The sequence below is a fragment of the Chiloscyllium plagiosum genome, unplaced genomic scaffold, assembly GCF_037043375.1.
Source record: "Chiloscyllium plagiosum isolate Xiang-an unplaced genomic scaffold, Cpla_swu_hap1 HiC_scaffold_3, whole genome shotgun sequence".
NCBI classification, from domain to species: domain Eukaryota; kingdom Metazoa; phylum Chordata; class Chondrichthyes; order Orectolobiformes; family Hemiscylliidae; genus Chiloscyllium; species Chiloscyllium plagiosum.
Genome location: NW_028270141.1, coordinates 139,878,749 through 139,899,759, shown reverse-complemented (window position 1 = coordinate 139,899,759; position 21,011 = coordinate 139,878,749). Strand labels below are relative to the sequence as shown.

The 21,011-nt window shown below is 44.0% G+C and overlaps 1 long non-coding RNA gene across 1 annotated transcript in view; it reads left to right on the top strand.

The window, feature by feature from the left end:
* LOC148151359 (uncharacterized) overlaps positions 1–21,011 on the top strand; it is a 55,598-nt gene that overhangs the window by 21,760 nt on the left and 12,827 nt on the right. Inside the window, exon 2 of the long non-coding RNA XR_015752015.1 lies at positions 19,524–19,624. This is a non-coding gene — a long non-coding RNA (uncharacterized LOC148151359). The remainder of the gene's footprint in view (positions 1–19,523; positions 19,625–21,011) is intronic.

Genomic DNA, 21,011 nt, shown 5'->3' with positions numbered 1-21,011 from the left:
AACACTTGCATTCCATTCAATTTGGACGTCTAGACACAGAATATGGAATTTAAGCAACATAATTAAGACTTACCACATTTACAAGATGCCAAATGGATCCTATGACAACCAAGGTTTTTGTGAGGATACAAAGCATCTTTAATAGATGGGCTGGAATTTCGCTCATTTTAAAATGTTCGTTTGCATTGCATTTTCCATTAAGAAATGAACTATCAGGTTAAATTTCCATTTAGCAGTGCAGATTGCCCATCGATTGTAAAAAAAGCAATTCTATCCATAGAATGAAACTCCAATGAGCATTTTGTAAATGCTAGAATATTACCATCTAATAAAAAGTAAACATTTTGCTTCTTGTAATGAAACAACTGTCAGTGGGGGGGGGGGGGGGGGGGGGGAAGGCAGTCCCTTTCAAATGCAAGCACTCATTTAAAGATGAGTTCCAATCAATATAATTGAAACTTTTCCAGTTTCTGAGTTTCATGCTTTTCTGAGCTAATCTGTAATGAACAATTTGTCACAATATCAGTGTTTGCCTTCTATTGACTTCTCCATTACATGCTCTGCAGTTTGAGAGTTTGCTGTACTATAGTAAGCTGCAGTGACCGGGTCTGTGGCGCGAGGTCTGGCTCTGAGACTGAGAAGGGAAAGGGGAGAGGAGGAGAGCGCTAGTTATAGGAGACTCTTTAGTTAGAGGAACGGACAGGCGTTTCTGTGGACATGGGCGAGACTCTCAGATGGTTTGTTGCCTCCCGGGTGCCAGGGTCTGAGACGTCTCGGACCGTGTTTTCAGAATCCTTAAGGGGGAGGGTGTGCAGCCAGAAATCGTGGTGCACGTTGGCACCAACGACATAGGTAGGAAGAGGGGTGAGGAGGTCATTCAGGAGCTCAGGGAGTTAGGCTGGCAGCTAAAAGCTAGGACGGACAGAGTCGTCATCTCTGGGTTGTTGCCGGTGCCACGTGACAGTGAGGCAAGGAATAGGGAGAGAGTGCAGTTGAACACGTGGCTGCAAGGATGGTGTAGGAGGGAGGGCTTCAGGTATTTGGATAATTGGACTGCATTCTGGGGAAGGTGGGACCTGTACAAGCAGAACGGGTTGCACCTGAACCAGAAGGGCACCAATATCCTGGGGGTAGGTTTGCTAGCACTCTTCGGGGGGGTTTAAACTAATTTGGCAGGGGGATGGGATCCGGGCTTGTAGTCCAGCAAGTAGGTTAGCTGTTTTTCAGGATGTCCAAGAATGTAGGGGGGGCTGTGGAGAAGGTAGCACTGACAGGGAATACTTGCGGACACAGAGATGGGTTCAAGTGCGTATACTTCAACGCAAGGAGCATCAGAAATAAGGTGGGTGAACTTAAGGTGTGGATCGGTACCTGGGACTACGATGTTGTGACCATCACGGAAACGTGGATAGAAGAGGGACAGGAATGGTTGTTGGAGGTTCCTGGTTACAGATGTTTCAGTAAGATTAGGGAGGGTGGTAAAAAAGGAGGGGGGGTGGCGTTGCTAATTAGAAATAGCATAACGGCTGCAGAAAGGCAGTTCGAGGGGATCTGCCTTTGGAGGTAGTATGGGCTGAAGTCAGAAATAGGAAAGGTGCAGTCACCTTGTTGGATGTTCACTATAGGCCCCCCAGTAGCAACAGAGATGTGGAGAAACAGATTGGGAAACAGATTTTGGAAAGGTGCAAAAGCCACAGGGTAGTAGTCATGGGCGATTTCAACTTCCCAAATATTGATTGGAAGCTCTTTAGATCAAGTAGATTGGATGGGGCGGTGTTTGCGCAGTGTGTCCAGGAAGCTTTTCTAACACAGTATGTAGATTGTCCGACCAGAGGGGAGGCCATATTGGATTTGGTACTCGGTAATGAACCGGGACAAGTGATGGGCTTGTTAGTGGGTGAACATTTTGGTGATGGTGACCACAATTCTGTGACTTTCACCTTGGTTATGGAGAGAGATAGGTGCGTGCAACAGGGTAGGTTTTACAATTGGGGGAAGGGTAATTACGATGCTGTAAGACAGGATCTGAGGAGCATAGGTTGGGAGCATAGGCTGTCAGGGAAGGATGTCGTGGAAATGTGGAACTTTTTCAAGGAACAGATACGACATGTCCTTGATATGTATGTACCTGTCAGGCAGGAAAGAAATGGTCGTGTGAGGGAACCTTGGTTGACGAGGGAGGTTGAATGTCTTGTAAGGAGGAAGAAGGAGGCTTACATAAGGTTGAGGAAACAGGGTTCAGACAGAGCAGTGGAGGGATACAGGATAACCTGAAAGGACCTGAAGAAAGGGATTAGGAGAGCTAAGAGAGGGCATGAAAAATCTTTGGCGGATAGGATCAAGGATAACCCCAAGGCCTTTTATGCATATGTGAGAAACATGAGAATGACGAGAACGAGGGTAGGTCCAATCAAGGACCTGTCCTCGGATTTTGCCTGTCCTCGGGATGCTGCCTGAACTGCTGTGCTCTTCCAGCACCACTAATCCAGAATCTGGTTTCCAGCATCTGCAGTCATTGTTTTTACCCCGATCAAGGACAGTAGTGGGAGACTGTCTATTGAGTCGGAAGAGATAGGAGAGGTCTTGAATGAGTACTTTTCTTCAGTATTTACGAATGAGAGGGACCGTATTGTTGAAGAGGAGAGTGTGAAACGGACTGGTAAGCTCGAGGAGATACTTGTTAGGAAGAAAGATGTGTTGGACATTTTGAACAACTTGAGGATAGACAAGTCCCCCGGGCCTGACGGGATATCTCCTAGGATTATGTGGGAAGCAAGAGAGGAAATTGAGTACCGTTGGCAATGATCTTTTTGTCTTCACTGTCAACGGGGGTGGTACCAGGGGACTGGAGAGTGGCAAATGTTGTGCCCCTGTTCAAAAAAGGGAATAGGGATAACCCCGGGAATTACAGGCCAGTTAGTCTTACTTCGGTGGTAGGCAAAGTAATGGAAAGGGTACTGAGGGATAGGATTTATGAGTATCTGGAAAGACACTGCTTGATTAGGGACAGCCAGCACGGATTTGTGAAGGGTAGGTCTTGCCTTACAAGTCTTATTGAATTCTTTGAGGAGGTGACCAAGCATGTGGATGAGGGTAGAGCAGTGGATGTAGTATACATGGATTTTAGTAAGGCATTTGATAAGGTTCCCCATGGTAGGCTTAGGCGGAAAGTCAGGAGGCATGGGATAGAGGGAAATTTGGCCAATTGGATAGAAAACTGGCTAACCGGTTGAAGTCAGAGAGTGGTGGTAGATGGTAAATATTCAGCCTAGAGCCCAGTTACAAGTGGAGTTCCGCAGGGATCAGTTCTGGGTCCTCTGCTGTTTGTAATTTTTATTAATGACTTGGATGAGGGAGTCGAAGGGTGGGTCAGTAAATTTGTAGATGATACGAAGATTGGTGGAGTTGTGGATAGTGAGGAGGGCTGTTGTCGGCTGCAAAGGGACTTAGATATGATGCAGAGCTGGGCTGAGGAGTGGCAGACGGAGTTCAACCCTGCCAAGTGTGAGGTTGTCCATTTTGGAAGGACAAATAAGAATGCGGAATACAGGGTTAACGGTAGGGTTCTTAGTGAGGTGGGGAGGAACAGAGGGATCTTGGGGTCTATGTTCATAGATCTTTGAAAGTTGTCACTCAGGTGGATATAGCTTGTAAGAAGGCCTATGGTGTATTAGCGTTCATTAGCAGAGGGATTGAATTCAAGAATCGTGAAGTGATGTTGCAGCTGTACAGGACCTTGGTTAGGCCACATTAGGAGTACTGTGTGCAGTTCTGGTCGCCTCACTTTAGGAAAGGTGTGGAAGCTTTGGAGAGGGTGCAGAGAAGATTTACCAGGATGTTGCCTGGAATGGAGAATAGGTCGTACGAGGATAGGTTGAGAGTGCTAGGCCTTTTCTCGTTGGAACGGCGAAGGATGAGGGGTGACTTGATAGAGGTTTATAAGATGATCAGAAGAATAATAGAGTAGATAGTCAGAAACTTTTTCCCCGGGTACAACAGAGTGTTACAAGGGGACATAAATTTAAGATGAAGGGTGGAAGGTATAGGGGAGATGTCAGGGGTGGGTTCTTTACGCAGAGAGTGGTGGGGGCATGGAATGCGCTGCCTGTGGGAGTGGTAGAGTCAGAATCTTTGGTAAAAACAATGACTGCAGATGCTGAAAACCAGATTCTGGATTAGTGGTGCTGGAAGAGCACAGCAGTTCGGGCAGCATCCGAGGACAGGCAAAATCCGAGGACAGGCAAAATCGACGTTTCGGGCAATAGCCCTTCAACAGGATAGCTTTATTCCTGATGAAGGGCTTTTGCCCGAAACGTCGATTTTGCCTGTCCTCTGATTTTGCCTGTCCTCGGATGCTGCCTGAACTGCTGTGCTCTTCCAGCACCACTAATCCAGAATCAGAATCTTTGGTGACCTTTAAGCGGCAGTTGGATAGGTACATGGATGGGTGCTTAAGCTAGGACAAATGTTCGGCACAACATCGTGGGCCGAAGGGCCTGTTCTGTGCTGTATTGTTCTATGTTCTATAGTATAGCAGAATATCTGTGAAGAGAGATTTAAAGGTCAAACAAGGTTGAGAAAGAGGAATACTCCACTGAATGTGTGATGTATTTTTGGTGCTGATGGCAGGAGGCAAGAAAAGTGTGGTTATATATCCTGGTGATCACCCTGCATCCCTCCTCCTCCCCAGGCCTTGTTAAAGTCTGTGATAAAACAAGATACATATTAAGGAGTTGGCTGTTAAATAATTTGAAAAGGCAACTACAAATAGTGGATCTGAATCTTGAAAAATCAGAACATTGCGTTTCATTATCTCCATCAACACCACACAGAGGTTCACAGCAACGAAGGAAAAAAATTAAGATGACACCTTCCTGGAACCATATGCTGTGGAATCAAGAAACCTCGAGTACAGAGGCACAGTCTGCAGATAAGGATAACTCCACGCAGTGAACTGACAAAGTGGTAAGGATGTCAAAGAATGAGAAATGTCCTTCTTCTAGTTCCAACCTCCATGGCCAATGAGATTAAAGACAAATGGATCATTTGACTTGCTTTTAATTACACTATTCTGAAATGGTCACAATCAGAAGCAAATAATTAAAAGTGGCAAAATCATTTGAGTGAGGACTTTCACTTAAAAAGACTTTGAGCCCAAAGTGGTCCAGACCTTTTATTTTGAATACTTTTCATTGTACATTCCAAAAAAAATGAAAGACTGTCAGTGAGTTGCAAGCTCCAGTAAATCATTGCTGGTGTACTTTTTCTGAAAGACACTGAGCCACGGATGGGGTGGATAATCAAAGACTTTTTCCTAGGGTGGATATGTCAAATTCTGGGGGACACAATTTTAAGATGAGTGGGGAAAAGTTCAAAAGATATATGCATGTTTTACACAGAGGGTGATGGGTGCCTGGAGTATGCTGCTGGGGAGGTGGTAAAGCAGGTAAGTTAGTGAAGTTTAAGAGGCATTTAGACAGACACATGAACAGGCAGGCAATAGAGGGCTATGAACTGTGTACAGACAGATGGGATGAGTTTAGAATGACACCCTATAGTCAGCACAGACACAAAGGGTGGAAGGGCCTTTTCCTGTGCTATACTGTTCAGGCTCTACATTGAAGTAAGACCACAACCTCTGGGCAATTTGAATTCATTATTAGTTTAAGGAAGACCTCCAGATTTTTAGAGGTTCCAGGAAATTTAAACATAAAACTAATTTGACATTTTCAGCAAATTGCCCAGTTGTTGTCATAACTAAAATTGACAGTCCATGGTAATGAAGGCCAATGACAACACGACATGAGGAGGCATGTGTAGTTGAATGATAGCTTCATATTTAACCATTTTTATGGAAATATATTTAAAGCATTCAGGAGTTTCCTGGATTGCTTTTTTAAAAAATTTCAGTGAAAAGACACTGGAACATTTTTTTAACAAGACATTTCTTGGAAACTGCGCCGTTGCTGATAATCACTAGTCTTGGTTGCTTGAAATTACTTCAGGGAAAATGCCTGGCTTTTTATTTCATGACTGGGTTTTGTGGCTGCTCCATTTAAACGATTTTGTCGGCTTGAAGATTGTTTTGGAGTGGCTGATGATCGCTTGCTGAACAAAAAGGTTTTTCCAGCCTCGGTCTGGAAAAATCCCTGTTCTTTATCCAAAGTGAAAACTGATTACCTTATGGAAGATTGTCTGGATGAATCTTCAGTACTGCATTTCCTGGAGAAGTTGTGGTTCTATAGTTCCCAGAGACAACAGCTTCCATCTACTGAGGCTAGAACAGCACATTAACAGTCATTCCACCATCTCAGACCTTATTCTCGTTTTTGCCATCAAGAACTAAGACTTATTAGCTGAAAGCTTTTTGTGTGTTTGTGTGTCTGTGTGTGTCTGGAACATTCCTTGCTCCAGTCCTATTCCAGCCTCCACCTGCAACTCTTTCTCTGGCATATCAATATCATTGTTGCCGCCTCTTTCTCTCATCCGGAATTAGAAAGGTTTATCGATTTTGCTTCCAATTTCCACCCCGCCCTCACTTTCACGTGGTCCATCTCTGACTCCTCCCTCCCCTTCCTCGGTATCTCTGTTTCCATTTCTGGGATAGATTGGCCACTAATATCCACTATAAACCCACTGACTCCCACAGTTACCTGGACAATACATCCTCACACCCTGCTTCCTGTAAAGACTCTATTCCATTCTCCCAGTTCCTCCGTCTCCGTCACATTTGGTCTGATGAGGCCAACTTCAACAACGGAAATGTCCCACTTCTTCCTCAACCGAGGATTCCCCAACACCATTATTGACAGGGCCCTTAACGGGGTCTGTCCCATCTCCCGTACTCCACCCTCACCCCCTCTCTTCCCTCCCACGACAGTGATAGGGTCCCTCTTGTCCTTAACTACCATCCCACCAGCATCCACATCCAGAGGATCATTAGCCACTATTCCTGCCACCTCCAGCAGGAAGCCACCACCAGACATATATTTCCCTCCCCTCCCCTCCCTTGTTAGCCTTTCGCAGGGACCATTCCCTCTGGGACCCCCTGATCCATTCCTCCCTCAGAGCCAACACCTCCCCACAGCCCCAAGGCACTTTCCCCTGCAACAGCAGAAGCTGTAACACTTGCCCATTTCCCTCCTCCCTCCTCAGTAACCAAGGGCCCAAACATACCTTCCAGGTGAAGCAGCACTTTACCTGCACTTCTCACAATCTAATCTATTGCATTTGCTGCTCACAATGCTCGACATTGGGGAACCGAAGCATGGACTGCGAGACTGTTTCACAGAACACCTACGTTTTGTCTAAAAGAAAGACCCTGAGCTTCCAGTTGCCTGCCACTTTAACACACCACCCTGTTCCTTGGCCAACATCTCTGTCTCAGGCCTGCTGTAGTGCTCCAGTGAAGCTCAGTGCAAGCTGGAAGATCAACACTTTTCCGCTTGGGAACCCTGCAGCCCTCCGGACCAATATCATGTTCAATAAGTTTAGGGCTAGAGTTGTCCCTTGTCCTCGCCCCAACCCCCACATGCCAGGCCTTGTTATCACATAGCCCACTATTACACACCACCCATTGTTAGTCACATTAACAGCTTTCAGTCTCCCAGACATATCGTTATCCACTCCTTTGTCTATCCAACTGCTCTGGTCTCTCTTTGAGCTCTATCCCCACCTATCATTCACACCTTAACCCCTCCCCCCTCCTGCCTATAAACCAACATTTTCCCAGCTATCATCAGTTTTGTGGAAGGGTCGCTGAACCTGAAATGTTAATTCTAATTTCTCTCCACAGATGCTGCCAGATCTGCTGAGCTTTTCCAGCAATTTCTGCTGTGTGTGTGCGCGCGCACATGTGCGTGAGAACAAATTCTGCACCTGAGTTGAAGTTTTATTTTATCACCAATACTTTTGTGCATTAAAGAAGTTTGGGGTTGATTAAACTTTCATTTTAATTCTAAAATAGCATTTCTGTAACTGAGTAAAATAATTACATTTTAGTTGAGGCATGCAGAGTACTGGGCCTAAAGAAAACCAGTACATTCTTCCAATCTCGGAGATAACAATATAAACCATCGCTTTCTATTTGGCTGGGTGCTGGTCAAGCTTTCGGCAGACATTGATATTAGGAAATAAAGTGATGCTCAGTTCCAGAATGCAGCCCTGAGAATTTGGAGGCTGCCGTCTTGATCGACGCAAAGTGCTAAATAAAAATCCTCCCCCAAGAGCTACTTCAAAAGCCTTCAGTCAGAGATGCCATGAGAAGCTGTCAAAGGGACAGATGGACTGGTTTCGGCTTCAGTACATTCTAGCAGTAAACTCTACAAACCTGTGGGATATCCATATGGTGCCCATTTTTCACTGTTTAGAATGGCAGTGCCAGCTGCCAAAAACCAGAACACATCACCAAGAAGATTATACACTGAAAATGTTTAGGAGATATGTCTCAAATATTAGCTCTTAATCTGAGGAATAAGTGATAAGCTGCATTGCTTAACTCTAATTACTTAAAGACATACACAACAGACTAAACATAGCCTATCAAAGATTGTAGAATGCGAGCTCATTTTCCCAAATAATTTCAGAGGCGTTTGCTGATGAAGGAGACAGGGTATAGGAAGAGATGTGTTCCTCAAAGCCCTCCGACCAACTCCAAGGAAAGCAAAATTTGCATTTTGCATTGCTTGAGATCTGGATGCCAAATTGACAAAATCAACTCGTGCAATCTGTAATGACCACATCTTTTTTTTTGCTGTATACTCAAACAGTGCAGTATTTGGATCTGCACTTGCAATGTCAGGCCATTCGAGGCTATAGGTCAAATACTGGAATCCTGGGTTAGAATAGTTAGGTGGTTGTTTTTGACTGACACAGAAGTGATGGCCTGAATGGCCTGTTTCTGTGCTGTATAATGCTGGCACTTACGAATGGGGAGATAAATGCTGGCCAAGCCAATGATGCCCGAGTCTCGTGAACGAATGCCCCAACTGCACTAGCAAGTCTCCCTGTGAGCATATCAGGATGTTAAGGTGAAACCTGGCCAGATTGGACAGGTCCCAGAACTGGTCCCAATTCCTCAAAAACCTGATCACCTCCTTCCTATTACCAGTTATTGAATCATAGAGTCATACAGCACGGAAACAGACCCTTTGGTCCAACCCGTCCATGCTGACCATAATCCCAAACTAAACTAGCCCCACCTGACTGTGGTTGGCACATAACCCTCCAAACCTTATTCATGTACTTATCTAAATGCCTTTTAATCACGTTAACTGTACCCACATTCACCAGTACCTTTGGGAGTTCATTCCACATATGAAATATTCTCTATGTGTCTTTTTACTTGAGTCACTTTTTCAAATGCTCAATTTTCCTGTCCTTATGCATGGGCACTGGGAGTAAACATGAGATTATTGCTCAAGGTCCTACCTTTTAATTTCCTTCCCAACTCCAACTGAAACCTGTCTAAAGCCCTCATCCCTCTTCCAACGACCTCAATGGCACAAATATGGGCAATGACTCAGAGCTGATTTCCCTCCTGCAGACAGATGTCCTGCAGCCGCCCCCTGATATTCCTCACCTTGACAGCTGGGTGGCAGCACTCCATCCTGGGGTCACATTTGCTGCCACAAAATGTCTGTCTGATCCCCTGAGCATGGAATCCTCTGCAGCTGCTCCCTGATACCCTTGACCTTGAGAGCCTCTGACTATGGAATCTACTGTGACTGTTACTCTTCCATTTTAATTTATCCCATCCTACACAGCTGATTCACCCAAGTGCCTTTATTGGTCAGTGCATTGAGTACAGGAGTTGGGAGGTCATGTTGCGGCTGTACAGGACATTGGCTCGGCCTCATTTGGAATATTGTGTGCAGTTCTGGTGTCCCTCCTATAGGAAGGATGTTGTGAAACTTGAAAAGATTCAGAAAAGATTTACAAGGATGTTGCCAGAGCTGGATGGTTTGAGCTATAGGGAGAGGCTAAATAGGCTGGAGCTGTTTTCATTGGAATGTTGGAGGCTGAGTGATGACCTTATAGAGGTTTATAAAATCATGAGAGGTGTAGATAAGATAAATCGACAAGGCCTTTTCCCTGAGGTAGGGGAGTCCAAAACTAGAGGGGATAGGTTTAGGGTGAGAGGGGCAACCTTTCACACAGAGGGTGGTGTGTGTATGGAATGAGCTGCCAGAGGAAGTGGTAGAGGCTGGTACAAGTACAGCATTTAAAACTCCTCTGGATGGGTATATGAATAAGAAGGATTTAGAGGGATATGGGCCAAGTGTTGGAAAATGGGACTAGATTTATTTAGGATATCTGGTCAGTATGGACAAGTTGGATTGAAGGATCTCTTTCCATGCTGTACATGTGATTCTTTGACTCTAAGTAATTTGAGCTTGTCAGAAAAGTATATGCGATTTTATTTACATATAGACTGGAAAAATCAGATGTACAAAGGTGTTCTAGATGAGGAACCATAGAATATTTTCAGGTTAGTTTCTTGGAGCCAACCAGAGAGCAGGCTGTACTTGATCCAGGCTGTACTCGATCCAGGTATTGTTCAATATGAAGCGATTAATCAATGTCTCACAGTGAAAGTACCCGAGGTAGCAAATATCATAACACAGTTGATTTTACATTTAATTTGAGAGTGAAAAGAGTGGGTGTAAGATGGCTATTTTAAACTTAAGTTAGGGTAGTTAAGCAGAAATAGATTGGAGAACCTGAGATTGTTTTCACTGAAGCATAGGAGGTTGAGGGGTGACCTTGTAGAGGTTTATAACATCATGAGGGGCCTGGATAGGGTGAATGACAAGGGTCTTTTCCCTATGTTCAAAGCTAGGGGGCATGATTTTAAGGTGAGTGGAGAAAGATTTAAAAAGGACATGAGGAGCGAACGTTTTTATTCAAGAGAGTGGTTTGTATATGGAATGAACTTCCAGAGAAAGTGCTGGATACAGGTACAGTTGCAAAGTTTAAAAGACGTTTGGATAAGTTTATGAATAGGAAAGGTTTGAAGAGATATGGTAAAAATGCAGGCAGGTGGGACTAGTTTAGTTTGGGAACGTGGTCAGTGGGGACTAGTGGGACTGAAGGGTCTGTTTCCATGCGCTATGACTCTGACTCTAAATAACTCACTAGGTTAAGGAATAAACAAAGGACAAAGAAAATTACAGCAGGGGAACAGGCCCCTTGGTCCTCCAAGCCTCTACCAATCCAAATCCTCTATCCAAGCCTACATAGAACATAGAACATAGAACATAGAAGAATACAGCGCAGTACAGGCCCTTTGGCCCTCGATGTTGCGCCGATCCAAGCCCAACTAACCTACACTAGCCCACTATCTTCCATATGCCTATCCAATGCCCGTTTAAATGCCCATAAAGAGGGAGAGTCCATCACTGCTACTGGCAGGGCATTCCATGAACTCATGACTCGCTGAGTAAAGAACCTACCCCTAACATCTGTCCTATACCTACCACCCCTTAATTTAAAGCTATGCCCCCTCGTAATAGCTGACTCCATACGTGGAAAAAGGTTCTCATGGTCAACCCTATCTAAACCCCTAATCATCTTGTACACCTCTATCAAGTTACCCCTAAACCTTCTTTTCTCTAATGAAAACAACCCCAGTGCCTCAGCCTTTCCTCATACGATCTTCCTACCATACCAGGCAACATCCTGGTAAACCTCCTCTGCACCCGTTCCAGTGCCTCCACATCCTTCCTATAGTATGGCGACCAAAACTGCACACAATACTCCAGATGCGGACGCACCAGAGTCTTATACAACTGCAACATGACCTCAGAACTCCGGAACTCAATTCCTCTACCAATAAAAGCCAGTACACTATATGCCTTCTTCACCGCACTATTTACCTGGGTGCAAACTTTCAGAGATCTGTGTACATGGACACCAAGATCCCTCTGCTCATCCACACTACCAAGTATCCGACCATTAGCCCAGTACCCCATCTTTTTGTTACTCTTACCAAAGTGAATCACCTCACACTTAGCTACATTGAATTCCATTTGCCACCTTTCTGCCCAGTTCTGCAGCTTATCTATATCCTGCTGTAACCTGCCACATCCTTCCTCACTGTCAACGACTCCACCGACTTTTGTATCATCCGCAAACTTGCTCACCCAACCTTCTAGCCCCTCTTCCAGGTCATTTATAAAAATGACAAACAGCAATGGTCCCAAAACAGATCCTTGCGGAACACCGCTAGTAACTGCACTCCAAGATGAACCTTTACCATCAACTACTACCCTCTGTCTTCTTCCAGCCAGCCAACCTCTAATCCAAACCTCCAACTCACCCTCAATGCCATACTTCCGTATTTTTTGCAGTAGTCTACCATGGGGAACCTTATCAAACGCCTTACTAAAATCTATATACACCACATCTACCGCTTTCCCCTCGTCCACCTCCTTAGTCACCTTCTCAAAGAATTCAATAAGGTTTGTGAGGCACGACCTGCCCTTCACAAAACCATGCTGACTATCCTTGATCACATTATTCCTATCCAGATGTTCATAAATCCTATCCCTTACAATTCTCTCTAAGACTTTGCCCACAACAGAAGTGAGACTCACCGGCCTATAGTTACTAGGGTTATCCCTACTCCCCTTCTTGAACAAGGGAACCACATTTGCTAGCCTCCAGTCTTCTGGCACTACTCCTGTAGACAACGAGGACATAAAAATCAAGGCCAATGGCTCTGCAATCTCCTCCCTTGCTTCCCAGAGAATCCTAGTATAAATGCCATCAGGCCCAGGGGACTTATCTATTTTCACCCTTTCCAGCACCTCTTCCCTACATACATCAAAGCCATCCATTCTACTTAATTGTGACTCAGTATTCAGATCGGCAACAATGTCTTGTTCCTGAGTGAATACTGACGAAAAGTATTCATTCAGTGTTTCCTCAATCTCTTCAGCCTCCACACGCAACTTCCCACGACTATCCTTGACTGGACCTATTCCTATCCTAGTCATTCTTTTATTCCTGACATACCTATAGAAAGCCTTAGGGTTTTCCCTAATCCTACCAACTAAGGACCTTTCATGTCCCCTCCTTGCTGCTCTTAGCTCTCTCTTCAGGTCCTTCCTGGCTACCTTATAACTCTCAATCGCCCCAATTGAACCTTCACGCCTCATCTTTACATAGGCCGCCCTCTTCCATTTAACAAGGGATTCCAATTCCTTATTAAACCACGGCTCCCTCACACGACCCTTTCCTCCCTGCCTGACAGGTACATACTTATCAAGGACACTCAATAGTTGCTCCTTGAACAAGCTCCACACATCAATTACGCCCTTGCCTTGAAGCCTACTTTTCCAAGCCACGCATCCGAAGTCATGCCTCACCGCATCATAATTCCCCTGCCCCCAGCTATAACTCTTGCCCTGCAGTGCACACTTATCCCTCTCCATCACTAGAGTAAAAGTCACCGAATTGTGGTCACTGTCCCCAAAGTGCTCACCTACCTCCAATTCTAACACCTGGCCTGGTTCGTCACCCAGAACCAAATCCAGTATGGCCTCACCTCTTGATGGCCTATCTACATATTGTGTCAGGAAATCCTCCTGCACACATTGGACAAACACCGACCCATCTAACGAACTAGAGCTATAGCTTTCCCAATCAATATCAGGAAAGTTAAAGTCCCCCATAACAACCACCCTATTACTTTCACTCTTCTCCTGAATCATCCTCGCAATCCTTTCTTCTATGTTTCTAAGACTATTAGGAGGCCTGTAAAAAACTCCTAACAGGGTGACCTCACCTTTCCTATTCCTAACCTCAGCCCAAACTACCTCAGATGGCGAGTCTTCATCCATCGTCCTTTCCACAGCTGTAATACTATCTTTGACAAGCAATGCCACACCTCCCCCTCTTTTACCCCCACCTCTGACTCTACTAAAACATTTAAACCCTGGAACCTGCAACAGCCAATCCTGTCCCTGTTCTACCCATGTCTCTGTAATAGCCACAACATCGAAGTCCCAGGTACCAACCCACGCTGCAAGTTCATCTACCTTATTTCGTATACTTCTTGCATTGAAGTATACACACTTCAAGCCACTTTCTTGTTTACAGGCACCCTACTTTGAGATTGATGCCATTTTCCTAACCTCCCTACACTCCAGGTCCTGCACCCTAAAGCTACAGTCTAGGTTCCCATGCCCTTGCAGAGTTAGTTTAAACCCCCCCCAAGAGCACTAGCAAACCTCCCGCCAAGGATACTGGTGCCCCTCAGGTTCAGGTGTAGACCATCCTGCTTATAGAGGTCCCACTTTCCCCAGAAAGAACCCCAGTTATCCAAATACCGGAATCCCTCCCTCTTGCACCATCCCTGTAGCCACGCATTTAACTGTTCTCTCTCCCTTTTCCTCGACTCTCTATCACGTGGCACGGGTAACAAAACAGAGACAACATCTCTGTTCGTTCTAACTCTGAGCTTCCAACCTAGCTCCCTGTCGACTATTTTCCAAGGATCTATATCCCTCTGCTCCCTGCACATTCATGTACTTTATGTACTATGTACCTCACAGACCTTATTCTTGAATCTTAAAAGCAGTGACAGGTGAGATACTGTTTCATTGGTTTCAGTTTTCCAAAGTATTCTAGATTCAAGCAAGGTTCCATTCAATTGAAAACTTGTGAAAGTAATTGCTTAATGCAAAAATTTAGAGCAATATAAACCAGGTAGGTGAACAGCTGTTACAGGGAGTATGTGGCACCTGTGATGGAAATGGTTAAGGCAGCAAACTTAGGTAAGTTCAAGGTTGTAGGGCAGAGTAAACATAATTTTATGAAAGAAAATTGTGTTTAACAATAGGAAGGAAAATAGAAAATATGAGAACATATAGATCAACCAGCCACTTGAATCTGCTCCACCACCCATCATGAGCATGGCTATCACACACCTCTATAACTTGCTCCCACTTTGCCCACCATATCCTTTGATCCCTTTAGCCCCACCCCCTTTAGTGTATATTCAATTCTTTGAAGTCATCCAACATTTGGCCTTGACTACTTTCTGTGGTAGCGAATTCCACAGGCACAGGCTCCAGGTTCCCCAACTAGTCACATGCCATCGAAACCTGGAAATGTAGAGGCATACATCAACGCCACTATGTCAAAATCCAATCAAGTATCAGTGAGGGAACTCCTTCATCAGACTGACTGTGGTGGTTCAAACAGACTCCCTAACACTTCTCAAGGGCAACAAAGAGTGAGCAATAATGATGCCACCATCACCCAACAGCCCAAGGATTTACCTTTTAACATGTTCATCTCGATGTCAATGGATCTTTTATTCTGATCTCTGTCAGGCACTTTACTAACACAGTATAAAGACTGACCAATGTGAATTTCAAACAGGAAGGTCAGCCTTGACAGCTGTGTTGAATTCTTTGAAGAAATAAGAAGAGTACACCAATGTAATGCTGCAGCTATAATAACTATAGTTAGATTTTCAAAAGGCCTTTGAAAAGGTAGCACATTTATTACTTGTGACTAAAGTCAGAGATAGTAGATTCAAAGGACAACTCACACAATGCATGACAAACTGGCTCCAACACGGAAAACAGAGAGAGCAGGGTTAAAGGTAGTTACTCAGTCAGGGTAGGAATTGGAGAGGTTGTGCCGCACAGGGTGAGCTACTGGAAGGGCTGCTGGTCAACAGTTACACAAATGCTTTGGACTCTGGATTCAAAGGTAAGGTCTCAAACCTGCAGGACACCAAACTGGTGTTACATTAAATACTGAGGAAGGCTGTGGCAAAATACATGAAAACGTACCAAACTTGCAGAGTGGATGTATAAATGGACAGTTAATTTCAATATCAAAAGGTCTGATATTACGCTGGAGGACTAAGGCAGCAACCTTCACCTTGGAAAAATTGGAATAGTGGAGAAATGGGATCATCAATCACTAGGAGGATTGACACCGATTAGTGAAATTTTGGAAAAGGCAAATGAAACATAAGAGGTTTGTTCCTAGTAGAACAGAATTCCGATGCAGCAAAGTTATGTTGATATTGTATCGAAACTGAGTTAGCCCGTAGTTAGAGTACTGTGCACAGTCCCAGAGCAGAATCCTGCAACCCCTAGCTTCTGGGTTTGCAGGCAATGGGGGTGGGCTTTTAAAGTTCCCTGGGGGCTCTTCCTGCTGCCTTCCTGCTTCTCCTTGATCTGTCTGCAATTTTACATGGCGTGGTCAACACCTTCGACTGTCACTCTAAGGGAGGGATTCAACTGGTCAGTTGTTGGACCATTTAGGGATCAATTCTCATTTTTGAAACTAACAGGAAGATTCCAATGGGAACAGAAAAAGATCTAGGTCATCCTTGTGTGTCCCTGGGTCAAGATTCTGGAAGTCCCTCCCTAATTGTACTGCGGATGACTCTACACCCCAAGAACTGCAATGGTTCACAAAGGGAGCTCACTGCTACCTTCCCAAGGATAGTTCGGATTCAGTAATAAACGTTGGCCCATCTGGCGACACCCACGTTCCCCGAATTAGCAAAAACCTGGGGACTGCTTGTTGACCCAGTCCTGGCTGTGACAGACAGGAAAGTCTCTGAAGCAGGGCCTCCACCAGTGTGAGGTGTGGATATCCCCTCTCCAAACCATTCACGTTCCTCAGAGTGATTAATGGCAGGGCTGCCATTGTGAATGGAAGGGAGACATTTCGCACTGACTCTCTTTGGGCGCTTGGCAAACCTCACCCTCCATAAAACCATGCCCTGGCTTTCCACATGACAGGAAGGAGATTGAGGCACAGGAAGACGTGAAGAGAAGATTTACAAGGAAGACACTGGAATCAAGAGAGTACAGCTATCAGCAACAAAGATGCCAGTCTTGGTCCTTGGCATGGGGACTGACCTCAGTCTGGGTGTTGATGCCTTCAATGGTCAGTGTTGAGAACTACAGTTTATCACAGTGACTGAGCAATCCCTACTGGCTTCGGTCCAATTTATCCATGCCGACCAGATATCCTAAATTAATCTAGTCCCATTTGCCAGCATTTAGTCTAAATCCCTGGAAACCTTTCTATTCATATACTTATTCAGATGCCTTTTAAGTGTTGCAATTTTACCAGCCTCCACCACTTCCTCTGGCAGCTCATTCCATGCACGTACCACCCTCTGTGTGAAAAAGTTGCCCCTTAGGTGTTTTGATCAATAGCCCCATACTTGTTTGCAAGCCATTAGACTGAGTGGGACACAGTATTGCTGCTCCTCAAGCTAAATAGACTGCTGGGCCACATACACAGGGAATGAATGACCACATAAGGTAAAATGCCAAAGCAACTAATTCCATCTGCGTTTGAAGTATTGGATGAAAAAACAAAACCATGTTCAACAGATCCTAGCATGTTTCTGTCAAATTCTAAAAGGTCCACCTTTGAAAAACTTCTTTCTTTAGCACTGGGGAGTAATTATCCAAATGTTAGCAGCATTTTCTCTCCATGTTCAACAGGCTGAAACTGGAATTTGCACAGAGAATCATTTGCAAGCTGATTTTCTGCCCTTGCTTTTTCTGTATGAAAATAATTCAAACTGAACCAATGTTGCTAGGCAGATAAATAGGATTTGGGGCAATTATCTGCTAGATTTCAGTTTGCTTTGCTTTCCTGTATAATTTAGACACACATCAGGAGGTCTAACACAAATTACTCTGATTGATTGCTTTTTTGCTTTTGCCATATTATTGTCATAATGTTGTTTGCATACGAACTGCAGCAGTTTTATAATGCCAGCTGATGATAACAGTGGGTAAGACAGAAGCCAGGATGAAGTCTGCCTTGATAGATCCATGTTTCTTGTTAGTTAATGTGGCGGTTAATCACTGATATGAAGACTGTGCCCTTTTATTTTCTGTGTTTTTGAAAGGATTGTTTGAAAGTACTGTAGAAAGGATTACTGACCCTTTTACTTGGCACTCTTTGTAAGTACTGATTACACAGCTACTTGTTCAAGCAGTGGAAAAAGTCTAGTTACAGGTGAGCTAGAGCTAAGAGGTGTCTACAAATGGGGCTTTTACTGATAGCACATGACTTGGTGAACATTATTGATGACAAACATGGTCTGCCTGACAATAACTATGTGATTGGCACCCAGCTCGCTGAACAGCTTGTGTTTGGAATGTTTGAGAGAGAAACGATTACATTTCCAAGACCAAAGGGGATGTCCTTTATCTCTGAAATAGGTAAAACCCAAAACCTGAAGAAAGCAATTCCTCTCGGCATTTGCTGTAAGCTGTAGTTTTATAACCAGGACATCAAAGATTTTGTAACTGTGAACCAGCTAACCTTTCTTTCTTGCAAGCTAGTGAAAGAACTTGGAAAAGGCAGATCAAGGACAAAAATACTGTCCTGAAAAGCCAAACAGATCATGTCAACTTGCCCTGTAAACAGAGATCATTGAGCGTCCTCACAGTCTTTCCCTCCACCCATACCATGTATGTATTTTTGTCCATGTTTATCTGCATTTGTGTGTAGGAAGAGTTTTGAATTGAATTGAATGGGACTGAATTAAATTAGCTTCATTGTCACATGTCGTCAAATGAGTGCAATGAAACATGTGCAAGTGGTCACTCATGGCGCCACCTTAAGCACAAAGATATCTGGGTATAAGTTCATCGGGAAAACAAATTTAGAAAAATAAAGAAATAAGAAGTCCAGAAGTACAGGTCATTGGAAAAAAATTAGAAAATTAGAGAAATTAACAAGTTCAGAATAAGAATCCTTCCGACGGAGTCCACGCTGGTACCTAGCGTCCAGTCTGTACAGGGCCTTGACTCCAGACTACGCCAGGTTTCACCTTGAGGCTAATGAGGCTGGGACATTCTCCCACAGACCCCAATATATTTTATAAAGGGATCAGAGCTTTAACCAGTAGAGTTATATGTTTCATAATTGTTTACCTGTAGTTGGAATCTGTTTGTTTACAATAAATGGTAATCCTTGTTAAGTGCAGTAACTGGGTCCCTGCTTTTTATCAACCCAGACAGCAGCTTGAGGAATATTGTGTACTTTTATCACATCTTTACCTTTTGTAGTGACTCTGGGTATTGTGGGTTCGATTCCCAGTGCATTGTGCTGGTGAGGTGTAACAGGGAGACATGTTCACACATGGCTACAGATTTTCTTTCACAACAGAGCAGCAGTTTATTACACAAGAGAACATAACTGAAAAACTTGCTTCTGAACTGACTTTAAAAAAAAAGCTTGCTTAGCCTAGATTCTCCTAAAGTGTAAAAAATAACTAATGGCCTTAAATGGGGCTATTTACCTTACCTTTTGTAAACCAACAGTACAATCATCTTTCCATTAACACCACAGGATATATAGTCATATACTATCTAACAAAATGTTCACTTTAAACCCTGTTCAGGAAGCACTCTCTGATATGGTCATTTTTTAAAAGAAATCCTTCATAGAAGTAAGTGACTCCCCACATGCATCTATTTTGAAATATATATGCATAAATTGTAAACTTTTTATCACAGCAGTGGCTGCCAATCTGTTAAGCATGAATCATGACAAGTGCAACATAAGGAGGAGGATAAGTCAAGCTTTCCGATCCCAACACAAGGCCAAAGTATGTCCGGTGAGTTTTTAACATTCTTGGGGGGGGGGGTGAAGAGGGTGGTGTGGGCAGCGTCCAGTTGAATGATGCAAGTACTCAATTCCCTCAGCACAAGGACAGGGAGGGGACTGGGCCAAGAGCCTGCATGCTGGTTTAACCAACCTTGCCAGCACCGTTATGCCAGTGGACATTATTTTGCAACACCTATATCTTTGGTAGTTATAGATAAGTTTTAGTAGGCAGCAAATACACCACAGTAGCAGAGAAGTGCTGTGGGCCCCTGGTGCATGATGGTTTGGAGGCAGGAGCTATGTGAAAGGTAGTACAAAAGGCATTGCCTGGTTTGCGCGTCATAATAACATGGTAAAAGAAACTTGTGCTACAGTGCTGAGTGATGATAGTGCTTTGATTTGAAAAGGTAAAGTTACAAATTAAATGAATTGGTTGCAAGGTTGATATTTCTATCACCTGACAAGTTATCAAAGGAAAGGACAATAATGAGAATGTGGAAAGTCTTCAGATACACTGCAGTAGATTATCTGCGAAATGAAGTGGCAAGTCTGGATTGTATAATTTTGCCAACAGTTCCATTTGAAATCCAGATCTAGATTATGCAAAATTGCTTTAATTTATTTTAAAGTTCAGCACAGCCATCTTTATAACTGTCTTCAAAGTTTTGATAGAAGCCTGAGGTTTGACTATCTTCAAAAGCTCAAATGAATCTGTTCTGGAGAGTTTGCTTACACAGTTGTTCACAGCGATGCATTATTAATATTTGACTGCCTCTTAAACCACTTGTGCATTTTGCACAGCAGAGTTTGTGTGTACAGCTGTCTAAGACAATGTTTATTTTGATTGATATATTTTATTTATCTGAAAACGATGACAATTTTTAAATGGTTTGTCAAATAATGTTTGCTTATTTGATGGGATTTGTAAGCTGTTGAAGAAGATAATAAATATAACATTGTACCTTGACAGAATCCCTGCCTTCCAGCCAGTAGATCCAGATTCAGACTCAATCCAGGACTTGACGTTCACAAAAAGTGCCTCAATAACATTGATTATTAATCCGTAGGTCATTCCAATGTACCAGCAGCAATTAATAGCAGTAACCTGGTCAGACCTGACACTATAGCCACCAGTGACAGGCTAGTAACCTGCTGCAGCAAAGGCAGCACGGTGGCTCAGTGGTTAGCACTGCTGCCTCACAGTGCCAGGGACCCGGCTTCGATCCCAGGCTCAGACAACTATCTGTGTGGAGTTTGCATATTCTCCCCTTATCTGCGTGGGTTTCCTTCGGGTGCTCAGGTTTCCTCTACAGTCCAAAAATGTGCAGGTTAGGGGGATTGGCCATGGGACATGTGGGGTTGCAGAGATAGTGATGGGGGGGCAGGGTCTGGGCAGG